Here is a 13,583-nt window from a genome sequence, read left to right on the forward strand (position 1 = left end):
GAGTTTATTAAATGATACTTAGTCCCGAACCAATTATTCCCTCCCAGCTCTGGGAGCCTCTTAGGAGTCTTCGGCGTAAAAAATATCATAGGAAATATTAACGCGTACGGTACTCTTTAAGTACTATTTTATTACAAATGCTCTTATTCAGGGCAGTTTTAAACCTCAACATGAACGAGATATTGCCTAACGTTTAAATATTTTAAGTATGCTTAGTCAATCGTCTCCGAAAGATCAGTCACCGAAAGTCACTTATCATCCATTCAAATTTGACCTTTACCCCTATTACTGAACGCGTTTCAATTTGTGAAGGTGCCACTGACAGGGCGCTGTATTTAATTCAATGAAATTTTTACCATTTATGAAACACACATTAGACTGGCAGTATAATATAAAATTACATTTTTGCAACATAAATCATGCGAATAATTAATTTTCAGATCACTCTTATTTGAACAGGTCTCGTATTATATGGTCTTAATAATATCCTTGGAGTCACAAATATACTCCAGTATCCTATTACTTTATGGGAGTCATAATGAATATCTTGCTCCCTTCTTAATTGTAGGGACTCGCGTTTTAACTGCTTCTTATTTAGTTAATTGCACATCCTTGTAATTATTTTTTTCAACCCCAGATCTTCTTTTAATTTCATCAGCTCCCTAATTGAATTTTCAAGTAATTTCCATTCTTAAAGCAAGCAATATAATGCAATTACTGATCTGATAATAATTATACCTTATGATATACATCATATCTTCATATAAAAAATTTTCCCTTGATCATTGACTCAATTGAGTATTTGAATTGCTAGCTGACACACCCGGAAACACTTTGAAAAATGTCATCTCACGGACTTTTGTAACAAAAAAATATATCTCGTAGTAAATTTAATGTAGGGTGTCGGAATATGTAAACCTTGGGACGTAACAGTTTCATCAACGTCAACTATGACGATCTAAAAACATAAAATAAATCCAAGAAACGAAAACTAAATTTTTTACAAGTTTCAAATTCAAGGTCACACCTCATATAATAATTTATATTCTCTTAAAAAAACAATGAAAAGTTTGACAAGATTCCTGAGTTTGCGAAACATAAATTTACGAAAATATTCGTGATGCAGGTTTTATTAGTGATTCTTAAGCAGAACCATTCAAAAATAACGGCTAATTATCAGCGGGGGTAAGGAGATAAATCGATTAACTAGTATGTAGGAACTTTCACTTTTGAAAAAATGCTGACTTATTTGTTGGCCAAGTTATTTCAGCGCTAATTAACCTCGAAAATTATTCCACCTCCCCTGTAAAAGTAAACTTTGCCCTTTTAGCTGAACAGCCGACCAAGTTACAAGGGAGTTTGTAGCATTTTTTTTCCTCGGACGTCAGCAATAACTTGTGTGCAACTGGGATGAGGAAAAGCAACATTCAGCCTTTCATCAGAATTCCCATAGGAACAAAAACCATGGCTGTCCTACACCAATGTCAGAGACAAAACTCTAACCGTACTTGTTAACATTAGTGAAAAATGCTTAGCTTAAATTCATTTTACGGGTAAAACGACTGTTGGTGGCTCTTTAAGTGACTAACAATTATCGTTAAAAGTTTCGTAATTCTTTCTATTCAGGCTTAGAAGTTGCAAAGATATTGTTGATTGTATTCGTGTAACATTCCCTTCAGAATTATGCATTCACAAATTCCCATCATAAAGTAAGTAACTCTAAAGAGTGTAGAGTTATTAAATTAAGGTTTCCTCTTTCATGTTTTAGATTCTGAAGATGGTGGCCTGGCTGTTGACGACCAATACAAATATATTCGTGAGTTCTTTTGCTTTGTTTTTCTGTGTTTAGATAACTTTTTAATCAAAACGTGTGTGTGTATATATATATATATATATATATATATATATATATATATATATGATTTCACTTGGATTGACACAATAGAGCACAAAGACATACCTAGAAAACACGTTAGAGGACACTCGCAGTTAGATGAGTTTCAGCTTTTGGCCTCCTCTTACGCCTTCTTTAGGTTAGGCTATAATGTATACATTTAATACAATCACATATATTTAACTATAATTATATATATATATTAATTTTTTATAACTTTTGAAAGGAACAATAAATTTCAGAATACCTCACCTTGAAAGAATTCCATCTCATGCGATTGGAATTCGGTTAAAAATTTACCATTTGTATAATTAATGGGTTCAAACTTAAATTCGTGGATTCATATTATAGAAAAAAGTAATTTTTAAAGTAAAGTTTTAATTATATGTTCATAAATATTTGTAATAACTCAGCAATTTTCTACATAACCTTATTTTAATCTTTGATAATAAATTCGTGCACCCTCTTAGATGGCTGACTCTGTAACGGGGTCGACGTTGTTTTCTAGGTGATCTACCGCAAATTTGCGGTGACCGAGGGCGTTGCGATTGATATAGGCAGAGCATTAATCTGAGTGAGTACCCGAGCCGGATTCACATTTGCTCCGAGCGACAAGGTGCATCAAGGTGATCCCGACGCCAACGACTGCCGTTAATTCTCCTCGGTCGCAATCCCTCGTTGTTTGCGCGGTCCTTTACAACATTCAGGCCCGTCTCCACACCACCAGTCAGGACAGTGGGTCAAAAGAATGGACAAACTGTGCACCATCAAGGTGGGACGAATGAGAAGCGCAGAAAAATTCCACTGTGAAAGCAGAAAATATTTATCCGCTTCTTCTTATGACAATATGGTACTATGAACCCTTTTTGTCCACCTCTACTGTCCATAGTGAAGTTTACGAGAACATGGCAGGTCATGCATTTTTCCTGTAGACTAATAAAAACTGATTTTTGGGGATATTCTCTGTCCATTGTACTGGCTATATGTGTTGAGAGAGAGTAAAAAATGTATCTTCATCTACACAAATACCCCATCAACAAGGTGTTTGGCAGAGGGTGCAGGCACAAGAATATGGATAAGGGATAAGGGAGGATATTGGAGAGGAAGGGAAACAGTTAAAAACATTCATAAAATACATCCAAATATCGTGCAATTTATACACATGCTGAAAGACTCATTTAAAAAAAGTGTTTATTTCACTCAGTAAAATTGTTTTTTGTTTTGCGAAAAAGAAGGGTAAAAAAATGAACCACAATAATTTTTGCGACAGACCTCCTCCATACCAAGGTATTTCATGCAGAATTTGAAAGAAAGAAGGGGATTTTTTATTAATTCATGGTCATGCAACTCATGGTCCCCGCCCCTACAGTGACAGGTAGCAAATGTGACACCCCGCTGTTGGCAGCGGACGGCGTGAGGCATCTCCCCACAGAGAGAGTGAGAAATGAGGGTTGGGAGGATAAGCTTGAAAACAACAAAGAAAGGTAGGCAATATTGTACCGAGCACTGCATTCATTACATGACAGTCCCATGCGGGGAGGGATTTGCCAACATTACACACGAGACTAGTGAAAATGGATGCATTTAAGTTAAACTAATTATTTCCTAAACGGATTTCCTAAACGCTGTGGGTGGAAAGTGGGATTTTTTGCAACTTCCAACTCTAAAGTTAATATCCCGTGTTGTGCGTAGGAAGGAGGTGTCCTTGAGTCTGCTAGTTCTGGCATATATTTCCCGAATCTTATATTCATGATCGATGCGACCAATTTATGTTAGTGTGCGAATGATTTGCGAGACCTCGGGGTTGAAACATGTGGATCTGAATTTATTTAACAAGCTCAACCTAGCATTAAATTATCTTTGCTTCAATTATTCTCACCCCGACTCTAGAAGCATTTTTGTGACGATTTTCGTTTTGTCGTAAGAGTTTTTAACGAAACGGGCGGTCCGGCGTTGAACCTTCTCAATTTCCCGAGTAAGAACTTTTTCAGTCGGATCCCATGCGCTACATACATATTATAAACGAGGCCTCACAAAAGTATGATAGCAACGCCCTTAACCTTATATTCACTCCTGCTAACAATGTATCTCATGAATCCCAATGTTTTATTTACCGAAGCGCATATTTTACGTCTGTGTGCCCCAAGTTAAGTAGTTAGTTTTTGTAAAAAATAGGAATTTTACCGTATCAACTACTTCCAGGTAAACTCTAGCTAGTTTGTGAACAACTCCCATTGGTCTTTAAAAAAATAACCCGGAGCATTTGAAATAGTTTAATGACTAAACTTATTTCGTACAACATTTTAAAATGCAATCTAGATTCCTTGTTAGTATTAATCGATCCTCTCCCTCAGAAATCTCTCGGTAAGTTACTGTTTCATTCGCTAACATCCTAATCTTACTTTTCGCTTCGAGTTTCAAATCTTTAACGAAAATCAAGAAGAGTAAGGGGCCGAACACATTTCCCTGGAGGTACAACCGAAGTCACTCGCAAGCTGTCAGAACTTCGCCGTCAAGGACTACCCTCTTTCCTCTTGCTGACAGAAAGTCTTCAACCCAATTCATCGCCTTCGTATTTATGCCGGCGAGGTTAAAATTTATACATTAAATTACCATGGGGAACCTTGTCAAATGCTTTATGTAAATCCAAATAACATCGCATCCACTTGCCTACCACTCGCACCCGATTAAATTGAGTCATGTGTAAAGTGGTTCTAATTGAGTCTCACATGAACAGGTTTTCCTGAACCCGTTCTGATCCTTACTTATGAAGTAAATACTGTCAAGATAACCCATTATCGAACCGACATTAATGTCTCCCAACATTTTTCAACAAATTGACGTGAGAGAAATGGGTCTGTAATCACTACGGTCGTCCCTGTCACCACTTTTAAAATAGTCATTATCTGCACGGTTTTCCAATTCTTACGGACTTCACACTCTGTAGGTGATTTGTTAAATATTATTTCGAGATACGGGGGGATATTAAGACCTAACTGTTATAACACCCTATCCGGTATGCTTTCTAGGCCCAAAGATTTGTGGGGTTTAATCTCTTTAAGCAATTTGATAATTCCTTGTCCGTCCGCTGTTATACTTTTCATTAGTTCGTTAAGTAGAATATCTGGGAAATCCTCGGTAACAACATCATTCATGAAAACACTTTGGACATATTTGTTAGGAATACGATTAATTTTTCTCTTGCTATTAGTGTGGATGATATTGTTACAAACCCTTAAGCAGGCCACAGTTTTCTCACCTCCTTATAACCCCATAATATAATACAAGAACGCTTTAGGTTTACTGTCCAAATACCCGTTCTAGCAAGGTACCACGTAATTGTCTTTTATTTTCAATTTTAGAATAACTATACTCGTCCAATGAATGCTTATTCCCAAAGGAAGATATATTCTCGCCTGTTCTCCTCACTTTTTGGGTGTAACATTCTCTTCTCTTCCGAAGCGCTTTATAAACGTCATTAGTACGACCTGGGGTCGCGGTTTGTTATAACGTATTTTGCAGGGATGAAGTCTGTGATGCCCCTTTACATGATACTGATGAACTGTTTTATATAGGTACAAGCAATTAAATGTAGGAATTAATTCCTTGGGCAAATTCCTCAGCACACTTACTACGTTTTTTTGTACGCGAATTTAAAAAATTGCGAGAGTTTTTAAACATTTTAAATAAAAACAGAGGATAAAGAAGTTGCAAGCTCGAGATTATTTTCTGGGTAGCAAAATTTTGCATTAAAGCCATCAACATGGATATTGTAGAAAATTTTAACTAACAAATCTTTCACCCAATCTTGATTTAAATTGAGTATTCAAAACAATGTTGGAATAGTTGTCTTATTTAGGCCAAGTTTTTTTCACCTGTGGCACTCAAATATTTTAAAATAGAAATTCTAGCAGTGCATCATTAAAATTCACGTCATATGCTTCAACTCCCTCCCCGGCCAGTATCTCAGCCACGTGCGTCGGTCAAGATATTCCACCGTGCAGAATCTCAATTTCCTCCGACGTTCGTTAGGGCAGGATTTCCATGTTCCTTTTCCTCGGGAAACAAAAATAATAGTTTACTTCTCAGGCAAAGGCGAAGGTCACTAATCGATTCTTTTTTCCAATTTCTTTTCCCATATCCGTTTCGCGGAATCCGGTCCTTCTACGAAGCCCACTATCGCACATACCTCCCACTTCTCCCATTCGACGCCAGCTCCCTCGTGGGGGCGAGCGACGTCCAGTCGCGTCGCGTTCTTCACGTAATCTCTTTTGTTTCATCAATCTTCGGCGTAAAAATACTTTTTGTATTTCTTCCATACACGTTCGGTGTCATATTGAAATGTTCATGGACTAACCTACATCACTTTGGTGATTAAATGGCGATAAAGGTTATTTCGATGCATATCAATGGGTTAGATCGTAGGAAATTAAAATCCCCACTCAATCAAATCCCCACAAAATCAATTGGCCGATACTGAAAATACACCTATTTGAATGTTTTTAGAGAAAGTTTTTCTCCAGAAAATAAATGCGAATAACATATGGGATCGCTCCACAAAATACTGGAGTGCGTTTCGCGCATGGCAAGAGAATAAATATTACCTAAACGTAGTCCGCTGTTATTTTGAAAACTGAAATTGCAAAATTGGCCTAATGAATCCATTTTTTTATTAATGGCCGATGCAGGCCCAACGATTTCATCAAAATCATCCACCTCGCTTTCATACATGAATGTAAAAAATTATAAAACCTACTCACAATAAAATATAATTAATTACGGTGCCCACATATATAATGGCTTTTATAATGGGACGAGATTGAGACTTTCCAGCATCTACTACCACCTTTCTCAAGATCATAGGTTTTTTATTTTATATTTAGTTAAGAATACAAAATAAATAAACATATATACGCATAAACACACGATTAATTATAGCTAACTATCTACATAAAAAACTTCACACCACCTGGTGGTTTGTTGTCATTCAATCAAAGAATCAGAGTAATAATATTATACCATACTTCGACTGCAGCTTGATATTCATATCAAATATTCATAACACGTTTGATGAACAAATATTTTGGAATTCATCAATATAATAACGATATAAACATACCTTACTGACCTGGAACGCAAAATGGGTTACTACAGTACATGAACTACCTACATTGCTGTTCACAATTTTCTTTGGTCATTGAGAAAAATAAAGGGATTACTTCAATTCTACTCTTATACACTCCTTCAAAATAATGACTGGTTTTGTACCAATTTAGGATAGATTTTCGGTGGATCCTGGCATTACACACCAGTGTATTCATAATCAGTCGCTGACCATGACACAAAATATCCTTAAACCCCACAATACATCGATGTATGTAAAAAAAAACTCATACATTCCTTCTAAGATTCTCGATTTTCAGATGAATGCGTCTCATCCGGATTGTGTGTGCGGTTGTGCATTCAAAGTTCACTTTGAAGACAATAATTTTGACCTTAGTCAATAAACGATTTCACAAGTGCTTTCACTTAGAACTCAAAGCAGCAATGTGGCATTACCCTACGGGTTAAACATCAATATTTTCCATTTTACTGCTCATCAAGTGTCGACTGACCTTACATAATGGTGCAATTAAATTTAAACGAAATGGAATATATATATATATATATATATATATATATATATATATATATATATATAACACTTTTTGAAAGTCTCACGGACGTGAATAATAATGTATAACACTTAGCACTAGTGGACACAAACAAAAACACAGAAACACACAAAAAAGAGACTCACTATTTTTCGAATTTTCGGTGGTCCTGACCACCTTTATCAAGGAAGAGAGGGACAGAACTATATATATATATATATATATATATATATATATATATATATATATATATATATACATACATATATATACATATATATATATACATATATATACATATATATACATATATATATACATATATATATATATATATATATATATATGGCCATTGTGAAATAAGTCCTTTTCTACCATATTTTCTGCACCAATAATGGTGGATTAAATTAAACTCATATAAATCCAGGAAAATATATTTCCCTACCAGTTTCATTGACTGGTAGCTATCAATTACATTAATAGCCAAGCCTAATCTGGTGAACCGCAATGCGTATCTATTATAAAGTTAAAATACCTACCTTGTATGCCAATGGCTACACCACTTTATTCTAGTCAGAGTTTTAATGCAGATGTAAATACTCTAAATAGCTGAGTGAGATATGTTTACAGAGCTTGTTTCTATTCAATCATATTTATTAATAAGCAGTCCACCGTTTAAAGTAGGTTTTGAATGAACAAAGACTAAATAGCGTTGCATTTCTTTTCCTCTACCTACGAATCACAACGTGATATTCGACATTAGAATGTGCACTTCAATTCCTCAGGCGTTCTACCTCCATTCATCTCATCCAACATCCCTGTCCTATTCCCACCCCTTCCTCGTTTGCTTAACATCCTTCCGTCTATCATAGTCTTCAATATTCCATCGATAGCCATAATTATCTGCATCTATCTTTCCTGCCCCCTTTGGATTTCTCCCAGCAATTCCTTCTCTCATCCAATGATGCTTAGGACTTACTCTTTTATTTTCCTTTCTGTCCATTCACCTTCTCCATCCGTCTCCACACCCACATTTCAAAATTCACCAATTTTTACCCATCATTTTGTCTCAATGACCATGCTATCGCATCGTACAAAAGTCCATATCAAAGCCTTAACTATCCGTTTCTTAAAATTCTTACTTAGCGTCCCAGCCATCAATTTCCTCCTCTTTGTGAAAACTTCTACCTATGCCTAATGTATTTTTTCTTCTGGTGCGTCTACTACTTACACCTAATACCGCCAAGATAGGTATTACCAATGAAGTCAAAATATCCAAACCAGGAAAAAAATATGGTAGGAAACAACAAATTATGAGTATTTATAACTAATATCTGATGCAAGATCCTTGTCTTAGTGGTCCAAAGATTTACGGGGCGCGTTCCAAAATTAATGCAATTAAATTTCCCGCGCTGCTCCTGTTGGTCGAATTACTTATGCATAATAATCGCATTACTTTTGGAACGCACCCTGTATGTCATTATTAGGTAGCAAAATATATAGCGTTTAAACGCTTGATTGGAACTTGTAGTGCGGTTTGAAGTTTTTTGAGTTCTTAATCGGGTCAATCATTCATAACAGCAGTAATAATTTCTCAATACTACTTCCTTTCTTTATTGCAGTATCGCAATATTGAGGTTATTAAGATATTTCCCCACTGCTCGATAACCTGAAGAGCATATCACATAATCTTTACCGCCTCCGTGGCATTGCCTCGACCGTATTATGAGCCTCGTTTGTATCGAATTTTCGTGAGAACGTTAATGACAGACGGAGAGCATACATCATCGCCCTTCCGTCGGATGTTACTTGAACAGTCAGGCTGCGGGCGGTACCAATACTGGTAGCGGGGGGATGACACAAGGCTGGATGCATTATCAACAAAGAAGAAACCACGCGATAGAGCGGGAGTGAAGGCGGAAGTAGCACAGGGCGTCGAGGGAAATTCAGAGGGCAAGATAAAATGAAGGGCTTGGATGAAGGTTTGAGTGGCACTCTTGCCAACCACCCCAGAAACGCCCGTACCTCACCAGAAGGGCGAGAAACGGGTGCAAAATGATGGACCGTATGATTGGCAAGCAGGCTGAGGAAGGGTTCACGAAGTCAACGACTGTCGACACGAATCGAAATTCCCATGCTAAATGACGCCTATCAGTCAAAGGGTTCATTCAGTCAGAAATTCGGTGGGAATTTCTTTCCCGGGGAGGACTTGGAGGAGGCCAATAGACAGACGGAAGTCTATCCTTAGCCCGTTCGTGTCAAGCGGCATCAGTAGTTAAACAGTAGTCACGCAAATCGCGAAGCCTATACATCGAAAAACAGTGGAGTATCTTTAGTGTTGAGTAATATGAAATTTTAGAGGTCGCTCTTAACCATATATTCGCATTTATTTATTGAATTAAATATTGAATCCATTTCAGAACTCCCTGAGCTGAGCAGATTTAATATTGGTGGAAAAAATGTTGGTGTAAGGCAGCGTAGTTCTTCATAGGAAGTTGTTCCGAAAGTTAAGAAGCAACGGGATAGATAAGTTTGTAACAGATAGATTTGTAGATGTAATAGACTGGATTCATTAATTTTAAACAGACCGTAAGAGCAAAAGAAGTTATGATTCATAATAAGAATACTTGGGAAATATAATGATAGGGTTAAAGGGCTTTGTTATTCTACGTTAGCTAGGCCCCATCTAGAGTATGCTGCGGGTGTTTAGGAATGGGGTAGGGTTGCGGGTGTAAGGGCATGAGGTAGGCTTAGTTTTGGATCAAAATCGGGTGCAAAAGAGCAGCTAGGTTTATTAAAATTTTTTATGGCCAAGATAGCTGGCAGTGTTACGACACAATTGGAGAAATTAGGATGGGAGGTACTAGTTGACGGTAGATTGAAATACAGGTTGATTTACTGAATAAATTTGAGGCAGATCATTTATTGGAAGATTTTATTGGAAGAGACATACGAGGATTACAGATCCCGACTTACTACGGTAGATCAGATCACATCAGGGAGATGGACAGTTGAACGGATATATTTAAAATGTCGTTTTTTTCCTCGTACGATTAGAGATCAAAATAGATATGACGGCAGGCGCTAAGGAGATAATGTGAATGTTCAAACTGATGTTTTTGTCATGTTATAGGTCTCTGATATAGGCGTCATGATTGTGAATGTGTACTCATGGCTGGTAACCTAACACCCCCGCCATATGCAATTGTGGTGGCTTGTAGAGAATTATGTAAATGTTGGTGAAGATGCGCTAGAAGGAAAGAACAATCATCTGGAATCGAGGGTTTTAGGCATTACGGGGAAACATGTTTTAGCCGAGAGTTTCAAGAAGTGTCACCCGACTTTGAACCTGAAATCTCCGATCGCCTGCCGTTTACTCAAACCACTTATTAGTCGCTTCCTGCTCCACTACGCAATGGAACAGTAATCTAGTTTCAAACTTTCGGTATTAAAACTTAGATACTAATTAGAAGAGTATTCATGCGTTATATCCATTAGTTTCTTGTATTTTACCTGATAAAAACCGTCCATGCTAAACAGGAAATCGAACCGGTTCTTATAAAAACTTCCACGCATAAATGATGACTAGAAGTAAAAGCAGTGACATTATAATTCAAGTTTATTGCTTACTGCGGTTTGAAAACTATTCATAGCACCTTTCACTGGCATTCTAAGTAGCATTAATTAATTAGTCAAAACCTACTACAACAAACCAACTTTAAGGCAAAAAAATTAATTTGTGCTTAAAATTTACTTACACTTACCTTGAAATGAAAAATTAATGAACTCTTTGATCTTACCACCTCATTTCATGTAACACGTCGAAGGGCTAAGCATGAAGTGAGTTTATGAACCGAAACTTAGGAAGGGAAACACTATTTATTTTAGTTTTTAAGGCTGAAATTTAAGAGTTTAAGTTTGATTGCTGGGTTTATTTCACACCGTCAACGCATATATTGTACCCTATGTATAATAACACACGGCAATCGTTGCATAGTCGAATCTGACGAAACTAGGAAAACTACTGTCCTTAGGTGAAGAACAGAGTAAGACGTAAGAAAACCTTTGGAAATAATAGGACAGCTTAGTGTAGTATTTGTTCTAAAACGAGGTAATAGTTTATTGTATGAATTATATCGAAAAAAAATCAATCTAATATTTTTCAGAAATGAATTAGATTGCAGGCCTTTCAGAGGTGGATGTGGAGAAGAATGGTAGGGGACAGAAGACGGTTGTTGGGAGAAATTCAAATAAGGCAGAACAATTGATACGGGAGATACTGAGAGATTGTGGGATACTGAAGACGGTAATAAAGGAGAATTCTAGGAAAGTAAGGTAGAGGGAGGAAAAGAGTAGGCAATATGGATGTGCTTAAGTAAAGTAAAAAGTATGCAGAATTAAAGTAGGGCCTTTAGTACAGTAGAGTGTTTTGCCAACGTCCATTAAAAATTATCATAATCCGGTCGATTACAAGTGGTAAAAAGTAATAAATAAAACAAAAGAGACCTATTTGAAGAATTATCTTCATGTCATTGATTGTCCACCCCTCTTAATCACCAGATTTAGCTCCCTGTGACTTCTTTTTGTTCCCCAGACTCAAAAGGGACATGAAAGGAAAACGTTTTGACACTGTGGAGGAGGTAAAACAAAAATCGGTGGAAGGCCTAAAGGACATCCCGATAAATTAATTTCAGAAATGTTTCGAACAATGGCATCCCGATAAATTAATTTCAGAAATGTTTCGAACAATGGAAGCATCGTTTGGAGAAGTGCATCGTGGTCAATGGGGAATACTTTGAAGGTGAACAAAATTTAATGTAAATATATTGTGACGCGGTATTTAATTTATAGATAAATTTTCCCCGATACCGCGAGACAAGGGAGGCCGTGACTCTACTTGTTTTGAGGGCGCCAGGCTAGCCGCATGGCTAGCCGCAGAGTCACGCCGCTGGCTGTCACCTGGCCCATCACACTCCTCGTCCCAGGGGAGGGCTCGCTCACCTTTGATGTGCCCCGGGGTGGGCAGCGGCTCTTCAGCTGAAATCACGAGGGACGCAAGGAGGCGCATAAAAATGGACTCCGACGAGTAAACTTCATAAGAACTATTTATTATCACAAGAAAAGGTGTGGGCGCTCCCAAGCAAACATGACGCGCGGTGCCGACGCCTGCTGGGCCACGATGTTGGGTGGCCGCTCGGCGGCAGCCGAAGATGGCCGCCTCGCTGTCGACTGCTGGGTCCCGATGTTCCGGTCGGGGCCTGCGGGGGGCCCACACGGCGAGGTCGGTTGCTGGCACGCGCACCCCCGGTGTTCGCAGGCTGTCGGTGACTCGACGATGATAGCACACGACCTTCTCTCTCGGACATCTCACAACGAACTCTCCTTACCACGTGTTGGCCGGCACTCTCCGCGCGCGGCGCGCTCCGCTCTTCTTTTTTTCTTACATACATTGTCGGCGCCCACAGATAGCGCCCCGCCGTTCTACGGCTCGCGAGAGGGGCGCGCGTATTCGAACTGGGCAAGTGACGCTGCGCCAAGCACAACGTCACATACCCCCTCCCTAAGCCGGACACTCGTCCGAGTGGACCGCTTACAAACGAGCCTGCAACTGAAACCTATGAACACAATATAACAACAACAATTTCACAGATTTCTACCAGTAGTTCACTCAGTTTTGAGATTCTGTCTTCAGCTATTGGATAGAAAATGGATAGCACAACTTTTTCTAATTTTAACCACATTCTCTATGAACATCAAGTAATACATTTGGTATGAACAAACTTTTGGCATGAATCTTTCATACATTCCAAGGGAATTTCTCACAAAATTTCAACAAAAGCATCACTCGCTCAGATAATTCACTCTATAAAAGGCAGTACGTCCTCAGCTCAAACACATCACACCTCGTTTGCAAACTTTCATTCACCACAATTCAAGGGCTATGTGCCATAACAACAATAATGTCCGACAGAGATTTTCACATCATTGAAAAATAAATCGCTCACTTTGACACACAGACAAGATAACATGAGGCA

This window comes from Hetaerina americana, unplaced genomic scaffold (assembly GCF_022747635.1).
Source record: "Hetaerina americana unplaced genomic scaffold, ioHetAmer1.1.p SCAF_7, whole genome shotgun sequence".
NCBI classification, from domain to species: domain Eukaryota; kingdom Metazoa; phylum Arthropoda; class Insecta; order Odonata; family Calopterygidae; genus Hetaerina; species Hetaerina americana.